The following is an 11,649-nucleotide window of genomic DNA, read 5'->3' on the forward strand; positions in this document are numbered from 1 at the left end:
TACATCATCCCGCAAATAACTCATTAGTTGCAATACTTGCAAGGCTTATAGTGATGTGCATTACCGAGTAGGCCCAGAGATACCTCTCCGACAACCGGAGTGACAAATCCTAATCTCGAAATACGCCAACCCAACAAGTACCTTCGGAGACACCTGTAGAGCACCTTTATAATCACCCAGTTACGTTGTGACGTTTGGTAGCACACAAAGTGTTCCTCCGGTAAACGGGAGTTGCATAATCTCATAGTAATAGGAACATGTATAAGTCATGAAGAAAGCAATAGCAGAATACTAAACGATCGAGTGCTACGCTAACGGAATGGGTCAAGTCAATCACAGCATTCTCCTAATGATGTGATCCCGTTAATCAAATGACAACTCATGTCAATGGCTTGGAAACGTAACCATCTTTGATCAACGAGCTAGTCAAGTAGAGGCATACTAGTGACACTCTGTTTGTCTATGTATTCACACAAGTATTATGTTTCCGGTTAATACAATTCTAGCATGAATACTAAACATTTATCATGATATAAGGAAATAAATAATAACTTTATTATTGCCTCTAGGGCATATTTCCTCCAGTCTCCCACTTGTACTAGAGTCAATAATCTAGATTACACAGTAATGATTCTAACACCCATGGAGCCTTGGTGCTGATCATGTTTTGCTCGTGGAAGAGGCTTAGTCAACGGGTCTGCAACATTCAGATCCTTATGTATCTTGAAAATTTCTATGTCTCCCACCTGGACATGATCCCGGATGGAGTGGAAGCGTCTCTTGATGTGCTTGGTTCTCTTGTGAAATCCGGATTCCTTTGCCAAGGCAATTGCACCAGTATTGTCACAAAACATTTTCATTGGACCCGATGCACTAGGTATGACACCCAGATCGGATATGAACTCCTTCATCCAGACTCCTTCATTTGCTGCTTCCGAAGCAGCTATGTACTCCGCTTCACACGTAGATCCCGCCACAACGCTTTGTTTAGAATTGCAGCAACTTATAGCTCCACCGTTCAATGTAAATACGTATCCGGATTGCGATTTAGAATCGTCCAGATCAGTGTCAAAGCTTGCATCGACGTAACCATTTACGACTAGCTCTTTGTCACCTCCATAAACGAAAAACATATCCTTAGTCCTTTTTAGGTATTTCAGGATGTTCTTGACCGCTGTCCAGTGATCCACTCCTGGATTACTTTGGTACCTCCCTGCTAAACTTATAGCAAGGCACACATCAGGTCTGGTACACAGCATTGCATACATGATAGAGCCTATGGCTGAAGCATAGGGAACATCTTTCATCTTCTCTCTATCTTCTGCAGTGGTCGGGCATTGAGTCTTACTCAACTTCACACCTGGTAATACAGGCAAAAAACTTTCTTTGCTTGATCCATTTTGAACTTCTTCAAAACTTTGTCAAGGTATGTGCTTTGTGAAAGTCCAATTAAGCGTCTTGATCTATCTCTATAGATCTTGATGCCCAATATATAAGCAGCTTCACTGAGGTCCTTCATTGGAAAACTCTTATTCAAGTATCCCTTTATGCTATCCAGAAATTCTATATCATTTCCAATCAGCAATATGTCATCCACATATAATATCAGAAATGCTACAAAGCTCCCACTCACTTTCTTGTAAATACAGGCTTCTCCAAAAGTCTGTATAAAACCATATGCTTTGATCACACTATCAAAGCATTTATTCCAACTCCGAGAGGCTTGCACCAGTCCACAAATGGATCGCTAGAGCTTGCACACTTTGTTAGCTCCCTTTGGATTGACAAAACCTTCCGGCTGCATCATATACAACTCTTCTTCCAGAAATCCATTCAGGAATGCAGTTTTGACATCCATTTGCCAAATTTCATAATCATAAAATGCGGCAATTGCAAACATGATTCGGACAGACTTAAGCATCGCTACGGGTGAGAAAGTCTCATCGTAGTCAATCCCTTGAACTTGTCGAAAACCTTTCGCAACAAGTCGAGCTTTATAGATAGTAACATTACCGTCAGCGTCAGTCTTATTCTTGAAGATCCATTTATTCTCAATGGCTTGCCGATCATCGGGCAAGTCAACCAAAGTCCACACTTTGTTCTCATACATGGATCCCATCTTAGATTTCATGGCCTCAAGCCATTTTGCGGAATCTGAGCTCACCATCGCTTCTGCATAGTTCGTAGGTTCGTCATGGTCTAGTAACATAACCTCCAGAACAGGACTACCGTACCACTCTGGTGCGGATCTTACTCTGGTTGACCTACGAGGTTTAGTAACAACTTGATCTAAAGTTTCATGATCATCATCATTAACTTCCTCACTAATTGGTGTAGGTGTCACCGGAACCGGTTTCTGTGATGAACTACTTTCCAATAAGGGAGCAGGTACAGTTACCTCATCAAGTTCTACTTTCCTCCCACTCACTTCTTTCGAGAAAAACTCCTTCTCTAGAAAGGATCCAAATTTAGCAACAAAAGTCTTGCCTTCAGATCTGTGATAGAACGTGTACCCAACAGTTTCCTTTAGGTATCCTATGAAGACACATTTCTCCGATTTGGGTTCGAGCTTATCAGGTTGAAGCTTTTTCACATAAGCATCGCAGCCCCAAACTTTAAGAAACGAAAACTTTGGTTTCTTGCCAAACCACAGTTCATAAGGCGTCGTCTCAACGGATTTCGATGGTGCCCTATTTAACGAGAATGCAGCCGTCTCTAAAGCATAACCCCAAAACGATAGCGGTAAATCAGTAAGAGACATCATAGATCGAAACATATCTAGTAAAGTACGATTACGACGTTCGGACACACCATTACGCTGTGGTGTTCCGGGTGGCGTGAGTTGCGAAACTATTCCGCATTGTTTCAAAGGAAGACCAAACTCGTAACTCAAATATTCTCCTCCAGGATCAGATCGTAGAAACTTTATTTTCTTGTTACGATGATTTTCAACTTCACTCTGAAATTCTTTGAACTTTTCAAATGTTTCAGACTTATGTTTCATTAAGTAGATATACCCATATCTGCTTAGATCATCTATGAAGGCGAGAAAATAACGATACCCGCCGCGAGCCTCAACATTCATCGGACCACATACATCCGTATGTATGATTTCCAACAAATCTGTTGCTCGCTCCGTAGTTCCCGAGAACGGCGTTTTAGTCATCTTGCCCATGAGGCACGGTTCGCAAGTACCAAGTGATTCATAATCAAGTGGTTCCAAATGTCCATCAGTATGGAGTTTCTTCATGCGCTTTACACCAATATGACCTAAACAGCAGTGCCACAAATAAGTTGCACTATCATTATCAACTCTGCATCTTTTGGCTTCAATATTATGAATATGTGTATCACTACTATCGAGATTCAATAAAAATAGACCACTCTTCAAGGGTGCATGACCATAAAAGATATTACTCATATAAATAGAACAACCATTATTCTCTGATTTAAATGAATAACCGTCTCGCATCAAACAAGATCCAGATATAATGTTCATGCTCAACGCTGGCACCAAGTAACAATTATTTAGGTCTAAAAATAATCCCGAAGGTAGATGTAGAGGTAGCGTGCCGACCGCGATCACATCGACTTTGGAACCATTTCCCACGCACATCGTCACTGGGATCAAGCATCGTATGATCGAACCCACTACAAAGCACCTCTTCCCATTGCAAGATAAATAGATCAAGTTGGCCAAACAAAACCCAAATATCGGAGAAGAAATACGAGGCTCTAAGAGATCATGCATAAAAGAGATCAAAGAAACTCAAATACTTACATGGATATAAAGAGATAGATCTGATCATAAACTCAAAGTTCATCGATCCCAACAAACACACCGCAAAAGAGTTACATCATTGGATCTCCAAGAGACCATTGTATTGAGAATTCAGAGAGATAGAGATGAAGCCATCTAGCTACTAACTACGGACCTGAAGGTCTACAAAGAACTACTCACGCATCATCGGAGATGCACCAATGGAGGTGGTGAACCCCATCCGAGATGGTGTCTAGATTGGATCTGGTGGTTTTGGACTCTGCGGCGGCTGGATGAATATTTCGTCGACTCTCCTAGGGTTTTGGGAATATTGGGGTATTTATAGAGCAAAGAGGCGGTCCGGGGGGCACCCGAGGTGGGCGCAACCCACCAGGCATGCCTGGGCCTCCTAGCGCGCCCTGGTGGGTTGTGCCCCCTTTGGGGCACCCCCCCAAGCACAGCAAGGGCCCATTATGTTTCTTCTGGTCCAAAAAAATCTCCGCGAAGTTTCGTTGCATTTGGACTCCGTCTGATATTGCTTTCCTGCGATGTAAAAAACATGCAGAAAACAGCAACTGGCACTATGTCAATAGGTTAGTACCAAAAAATTATATAAAATGACTATGAAATGATTATAAAACATCCAAGATTGATAATATAACAACATGCAACAATAAAAATTATAGATATGTTGGAGACGTATCAGCATCCCAAGCTTAACTCCTGCTCGTCCTCGAGTAGGTAAGTGGTAAAAATAGAATTTTTGATGTGGAATGCTGCCTATCATGTCATATCATATTGTTTTCTTCATAGCACGGACATTTAGACTTTTTAAGTGATTCAAAGCAATAGTCTAGTTTTGACATGATAATTTAAATACTCAAGCATATCAAAAAGCAACCATGTCTTTCAAAATATCAACGCTAAAATAAGTTATCCCTAGCCCATCATGCTCAAGCATTGATCCTCATGAAACACACTCGCATATTAGCTACACCCAATACTTAAGTATGATCATATTGCCTCCTAGTTGGTGCTTTTGTAAGAGAAGATGGAGAATCAAATTTAAAAATAAAAATTGCATAAAGTAAAAGAAAAGCCCTTCGCAGAGGGAAGTAGGGATTTGCAGAGGTGCCAGAGCTCAAAGCGGAAAATTAGAGATAAAAACATTTTGGGGGGTGTATCCATCCCACCAACGAAAACGACTTAGAGTTCCCAACACTTTCCATGCTAGATATATCATAGGCGGTTCCCAAACAGAAAATAAAGTTTATTTCTTTTTCAACCAGACTTTCACTTTCCATGGCTAGCTGTATCCACGGCTGCCCTCCATACCAACACTTTCCGAGGAATTTATTATTTGTCAACATAAATTAAATTCATTTTTTCATTTTGGGACTGGGCATCCCTAAAACCTTTGCCTTAGTCTCGTGCAATGACAAGTGAATAAACACTTGATACGTCTCCAATGTATCTATAATTTTTTATTGTTCTATGCTATTATATATATTCTGTTTTGGATGTTTAATGGGCTTATTTATACACTTTTATATTATTTTTGGGACTAACCTATTAACCGGAGGCCCAGCCCAAATTGCAGTTTTTTTCCTATTTCAGTGTTTCGCAGAAAAGGAATATCAAACGGATTCCAAACGGAATGAAACCTTCGAGAGCGTTATTTTTGGAACAAATGTGATCCAGAGGACTTGGAGTGGACGTCAAGAAATCACCGAGGAGGCCACGAGGCAGGGGGCGCGCCTACCCCCTGGGCACGCCCTCCACCCTCATGGGCCCCTCGTGGCTCCACCGACCTACTTCTTCCTCCAATATATACCTACGTACCCCCAAACCATCGAGGAGCACCACGAAAACGTAATTCCACCGTCGTAACCTTCTGTACCCATGAGATCCCATCTTGGGGCCTTTTCCGGCATCCTGCCGGAGGGGGCATTGATCACAGACGGCTTCTACATCAACACCATAGCCTCTCCGATGATGTGTGAGTAGTTTACCTCAGACCTTCGGGTCCATATTTATTAGCTAGATGGCTTCTTCTCTCTCTTTGGATCTCAATACAAAGTTCTGCTCAATTCTCTTGGAGATCTATTCGATCTAATGTTCTTTTGTGGTGTGTTTGTCGAGATCCGATGAATTGTGGGTTTATGATCAAGATTATCTATGAACAATATTTGAATCTTCTCTGAATTCTTTTATGTATGATTGGTTATCTTTGCAAGTCTCTTCGAATTATCAGTTTGGTTTGGCCTACTAGATAGATCTTTCTTGCAATGGGAGAAGTGCTTAGCTTTGGGTTCAATCTTGCGGTGCTCGATCCCAGTGACAGTAGGGGAAACGACACGTATTGCATTGTTGCCATCGAGGATAAAAAGATGGGGTTTATATCATCTTGTATGATTTTATCCCTCTACATCATGTCATCTTGCTTAAAGCGTTACTCCGTTCTTATGAACTTAATACTCTAGATGCATGCTGGATAGCGGTCGATGTGTGGAGTAATAGTAGTATATGCAGGCAGGAGTCGGTCTACTTGTCACGGAGGTGATGCCTATATACATGATCATACCTAGATATTCTCATAACTATGCTCAATTATATCAATTGCTCGACAGTAATTTGTTCACCCACTGTAATACTTATGATATCTTGAGAGAAGCCACTAGTGAAACCTATGGCCCCCGGGTCTATTTTCCATCATATTAATCTTCCGTCAACAAGCTACTTCTATCTTTGTTTACTTTGCAATCTTTACTTTTAATCTTTATCATAAAAATACCAAAAATATTATCTTATCATCTCTATCAGATCTCACTTTTGCAAGTGGCCATGAAGGGATTGACAACCCCTTTATCGCGTTGGTTGCAAGGTTCTTATTTGTTTGTGTAGGTACAAGGGACTTGAGCGTGGCCTCCTACTGGATTGATACCTTGGTTCTCAAAAACTGAGGGAAATACTTACGCTACTTTGATGCATCACCCTTTCCTCTTCAAGGGAAAACCAACGCAGTGCTCAAGAGGTAGCAACACTCATCGTGAGAATAACACATCCAGCATGGAAAATATTAGCCACCCCTCACCGCTCCATGAGCGAAACAAACACACAAAAGAGAAGTTTATTTTGAAAATTAGAGATGGCACATGCAAATTTTCTTAGAACGGCAAAAGAATACCACATATAGGTAGATATACTAGACTCATGTGGCAAAACTGGTTTAAAGGATTTTGGACGCACAAGTAGAGATCATACTTAGTGCAAAGCGAAGGCTAGCAAAAGATTGAGAAGCGACCAACCAAGAAACGAATAATCTCATAAGCAAGCATTAAGCATAATTAACACCGAATAATGCACCACAAGTAGGATGTAATTTCATTGCACAACTATTGAATTTTGTGCTTGCATAGGGAATCACAAACCTTAATACCAATATTCCTACTAAAGCATAATTACTCATCAACATAACTCACATATCACATCATCATATCTCCAAACTATTACTAAGAATCAAGTTTATTTTGTCCAATGATCTTCATGAAAGTTTTTATTATATCCTTCTTGGATATCTATACTTTGGGACTAATTTTCATGTGTTGCTTTTCATAAGCTCAAACAAATATAAGTGAAGATCACGAGCATAAAATTTCTTTCTTTCTCTCAAAATAATTTAAGTGAAGCAAGAGAGAATTTCTTGAAAAAATTTCTAACTCTCAAATAATCTAAGTGAAGCAAGAGATCAATTGTTCAAAAATACTAAGCACACCGTGCTCAAAAAGATATAAGTGAAGTACTAGAGCAAGTCCATTGCTCATAAAAAATTTAAGTGAATCATAGAGAGCAATTCTAACAAGTCATGACATAATTTTGGCTCTCTCAAATAGTTGTGTCCAGGAAGGGATCAAGACTTAAAACACAAAATAAAACAACCAAAGACTCATATCATACAAGACGCTCTAAGCTAAACACATATTATGTGACGAATAAAAATATAGCTTCGAGTAAAATACCGATGGTCGTTAGAAGAAAGAGGGGATGCCACTCGGGGGCATCCCCAAGCTTAGTTGGTTGCTCATTTTTGGATAATAGCTTGGGATGCCGGGGCATCCCCAAGATTAGGCTCTTCTATCCTTTATTGCTTCATCCATCATAAGATAACCCAAAACTTGAAAACTTCAATCACACAAAACCCAACAAAACCTTCGTGAGATCCGTTAGTAAAAGAAAGCAAATCACTGCTATAAGTACTGTACCAAACCAATTCATATTTTGTTTTTGCATTATATCTACTGTATTCCAACTTTTCTATCGCAAAAACTCATCAAAGAAAATCATAGAGCCATCAAAATAAGCACACAACACAAAGAAAACAGAATCTGTCAAAACAGAACAGTCTGTAGCAATCTGACTATTTCGAAAACTTCTGGACCTCCAAAAATTCTGAAAAACTAGGACGACCTGGGTAATTTGTATATTAATCTTCTGAAAAAAGAATCAGGGAAAAATCTCTTTCTGATAAAAAATGAGAATTGTTTTCGTGAGCGCAAAGTTTCTGTTTTTTCAGCAAGATCAAACAACTATCACCCAAGAAGATCCTATTGGTTCTACTTGGCACAAACACTAATTATAACACAAAAAACACAATCATAACAGTAGCATAATTGTGCAACACTCAAGAACAGAAAAAAAAAGCAAAAATAAATTTTATTCATTGGGTTGCCTCCCAACAAGCGCTATAGCTTTACGCCCTTAGCTAGGCATAAAGCAAGGATCTAAGTTTTGTCATCTTTGTCCAACTCTTCAATAAAACACTTAGAATCCTTAAAAGATTTAGCATAAAGATCTTCAATAACAACACTCCTAGGAATAAATTCAAAAATTTCATTCTTGCAAAAAGGATCTCTTATCACTTCAACAAAATCCGGGTGAATACCAATCATCTTAAGGTCTTCCTTATTACTATTACTAGAAGTTGCACCTTTGTTCTTGGTAACTTTGCCAATATTTACGGGAGTTTTTTCGATAGTTTAGCGGAAGTGAAAGCCATGCTTAGATTACTAAATATTTCTTCTAATTTATCGATTCGAGACGGGCTTTCTTCTATTCTTTCATGGATTACGATACCCTTTTCTTTTAGCAACTTAAAAATATCTCCCGCCTTTGACCCAATATTGGTGGAAAAATTATGCATCTTTTTATCTATAATTTCCATATGATCTTCGGTGAGCATTTTTCTTTTCAATAGCATCTAGTATTTCCATAACATGCTCAAGAGTCAAAGTTGTTTCATTAATCATGAGAGGTGGTGAGCCCACTAAATTTCCCATAGCATTAAAGGCATCAACAGAAAGACACATCAAGAAATTTCCACTGGTAATTGTATCAAGGACAAATCTATACCAAGTGGTGATGCCAACATAAAAACAACAAAGAAGAACAACGGTAGATTGCTTACGGATGGATCTATTATGAGCATTGCAAATTCTATACCAAGCATCCTTTAAACTTTCTCCCCCCTTTGTTTAAAGTTGAGAACCTCGTTCTCGGGAGTGCAAGCAATAGAGGAAGAACTATCCATAACGATAATAATGGCAAACAAGATTGCACACAAAAATATATCTGGCAAGAAAACGACGAATGAAAAAGAGAGGCAAATAACAAGGAAATTTTTTGTGAAGTGGGGAAGAGGAAAACGAGAGGCAAATGGAAAATAATGTAAATTGCGAGGAGATGAGATTTGTGATTAGGAACCTGGTATATGTTGAAGATCCTCCCCGGCAACGGCCCCAGAAATTACTTTTGATGTTGCTTGAGCTACGTCGGTATTTCCCCAAAGAGGAAGGGATGATGCAGCACATCGGCGGTAGGTATTTTCCTAAAATATGAAACCAAGGTTATCGAACCAGTAGGAGAACCAAGCAACACAACGCAAACAGCCCCTGCACACAGATAACAAATCCTCGCAACCCGACGTGTTAAAGGGGTTGTAAATCCCTTCCGGAGTATGGCGCCTCAAGATAGGCAAACGGACGTGAGGTAAATTTTAGTAGATTGATAGATCGAATGCCAAATAAAATAAATAGAAATAAAACGCAGCAAGGAATTTTTGTATTTTTGGTTTAATAGATATGAAAATAAATGCAAGGAAAAAGTAGATCGCAAAGGCAAATATATGAGAAAGAGACCCGGGGGCCGTAGATTTCACTAGTGGCTTCTCTCAAGAAAAATAGCAAACGGTGGGTGAACAAATTACTGTGGGGCAATTGATAGAACTTCAAATACTCATGACGATATCCAGGCAATAAACATTATATAGGCATCACGTCCAAGATTAGTAGATCGACTCCTGCCTGCATCTACTACTATTACTCCACACATCGACCGCTATCCAGCATGCATCTAGTGTATTATGTTCATGGAAAAATGGAATAATGCAATAAGAACGATGACATGATTTAGACAAGATCTATCTATGTAGAGATAGACCCCATCGTTTTATCCTTAGTAGCAACGATACATACTTGTCGGTTCCCTTTCTGTCACTGGGATCAAGCACCGTAAGATCAAACCCACTACAAAGCACCTCTTCCCATTGCAAGATAAATAGATCAAGTTGGCCAAATAAAACCCAAATATCGAAGAAGAAATACGAGGCTATAAGAGATCATGCATAAAAGAGATCAAAGAAACAAAAATACTTACATGGATATAAAAAGATAGATCTGATCATAAACTCAAAGTTCACCGATCCCAACAAACACACCGCAAAAGAGTTACATCATATGGATCTCCAAGAGACCATTGTACGGAGAATTCAGAGAGGGAGATGAAGCCATCTAGCTACTAACTACAGACCCGAAAGTCTACAAAGAACTACTCACGCATCATCGGAGAGGCACCAATGGAGGTGGTGAACCCCATCCGAGATGGTGTCTAGATTGGATCTGGTGGTTCTAGACTCTGCGGCGGCTGGATAAATATTTCGTCGACTCTCCTAGGGTTTTGGGAATATTGGGGTATTTATAAAGCAAAGAGGCGGTCCGGGGGGCACCCGAGGTGGGCACAACCCATCAAGGTGAAGGAAATATGCCCTAGAGGCAATAATAAAGTTATTATTTATTTCCTTATATCATGATAAATGTTTATTATTCATGCTAGAATTGTATTAACCGGAAACATGATACATGTGTGAATACATAGACAAACAGAGTGTCACTAGTATGCCTCTACTTGACTAGCTCGTTGATTAAACATGGTTATGTTTCCTCGCCATAGACAAAGAGTTGTCATTTGATTAACGAGATCACATCATTAGGAGAATGATGTGATTGACTTGACCCATTCCGTTAGCTTAGCACTTGATCGTTTGGTATGTTGCTATTGCTTTCTTCATGACTTATACATGTTCCTATGACTATGAGATTATGCAACTCCCGTTTACCGGAGGAACACTTTGTGTGCTACCAAACGTCACAATGTAACTGGGTGATTATAAAGGTGCTCTACAGGTGTCTCTGAAGGTACTTGTTGGGTTGGCGTACTTCGAGATTAGGATTTGTCACTCCGATTGTCGGAGAGGTATCTCTCGGCCCACTCGGTAATGCACATCACTTAAGCCTTGCAAGCATTGCAACTAATGAGTTAGTTGTGGGATGATGTATTACGGAACAAGTAAAGAGACTTGCCGGTAACGAGATTGAACTAGGTATTGAGATACCGATGATCGAATCTCGGGCAAGTAACATACCATGACAAAGGGAACAACATATGTTGTTATGCGGTTTGACCGATAAAAATCTTCGTAGAATATGTGGGAGCCAATATGAGCATCCAGGTTCCGCTATTGGTTATTGACCGGAGATGTGTCTCGGTCATGTCAA

This window comes from Triticum aestivum, chromosome 4D (genome assembly GCF_018294505.1).
Source record: "Triticum aestivum cultivar Chinese Spring chromosome 4D, IWGSC CS RefSeq v2.1, whole genome shotgun sequence".
Taxonomy (NCBI): Eukaryota; Viridiplantae; Streptophyta; class Magnoliopsida; order Poales; family Poaceae; genus Triticum; species Triticum aestivum.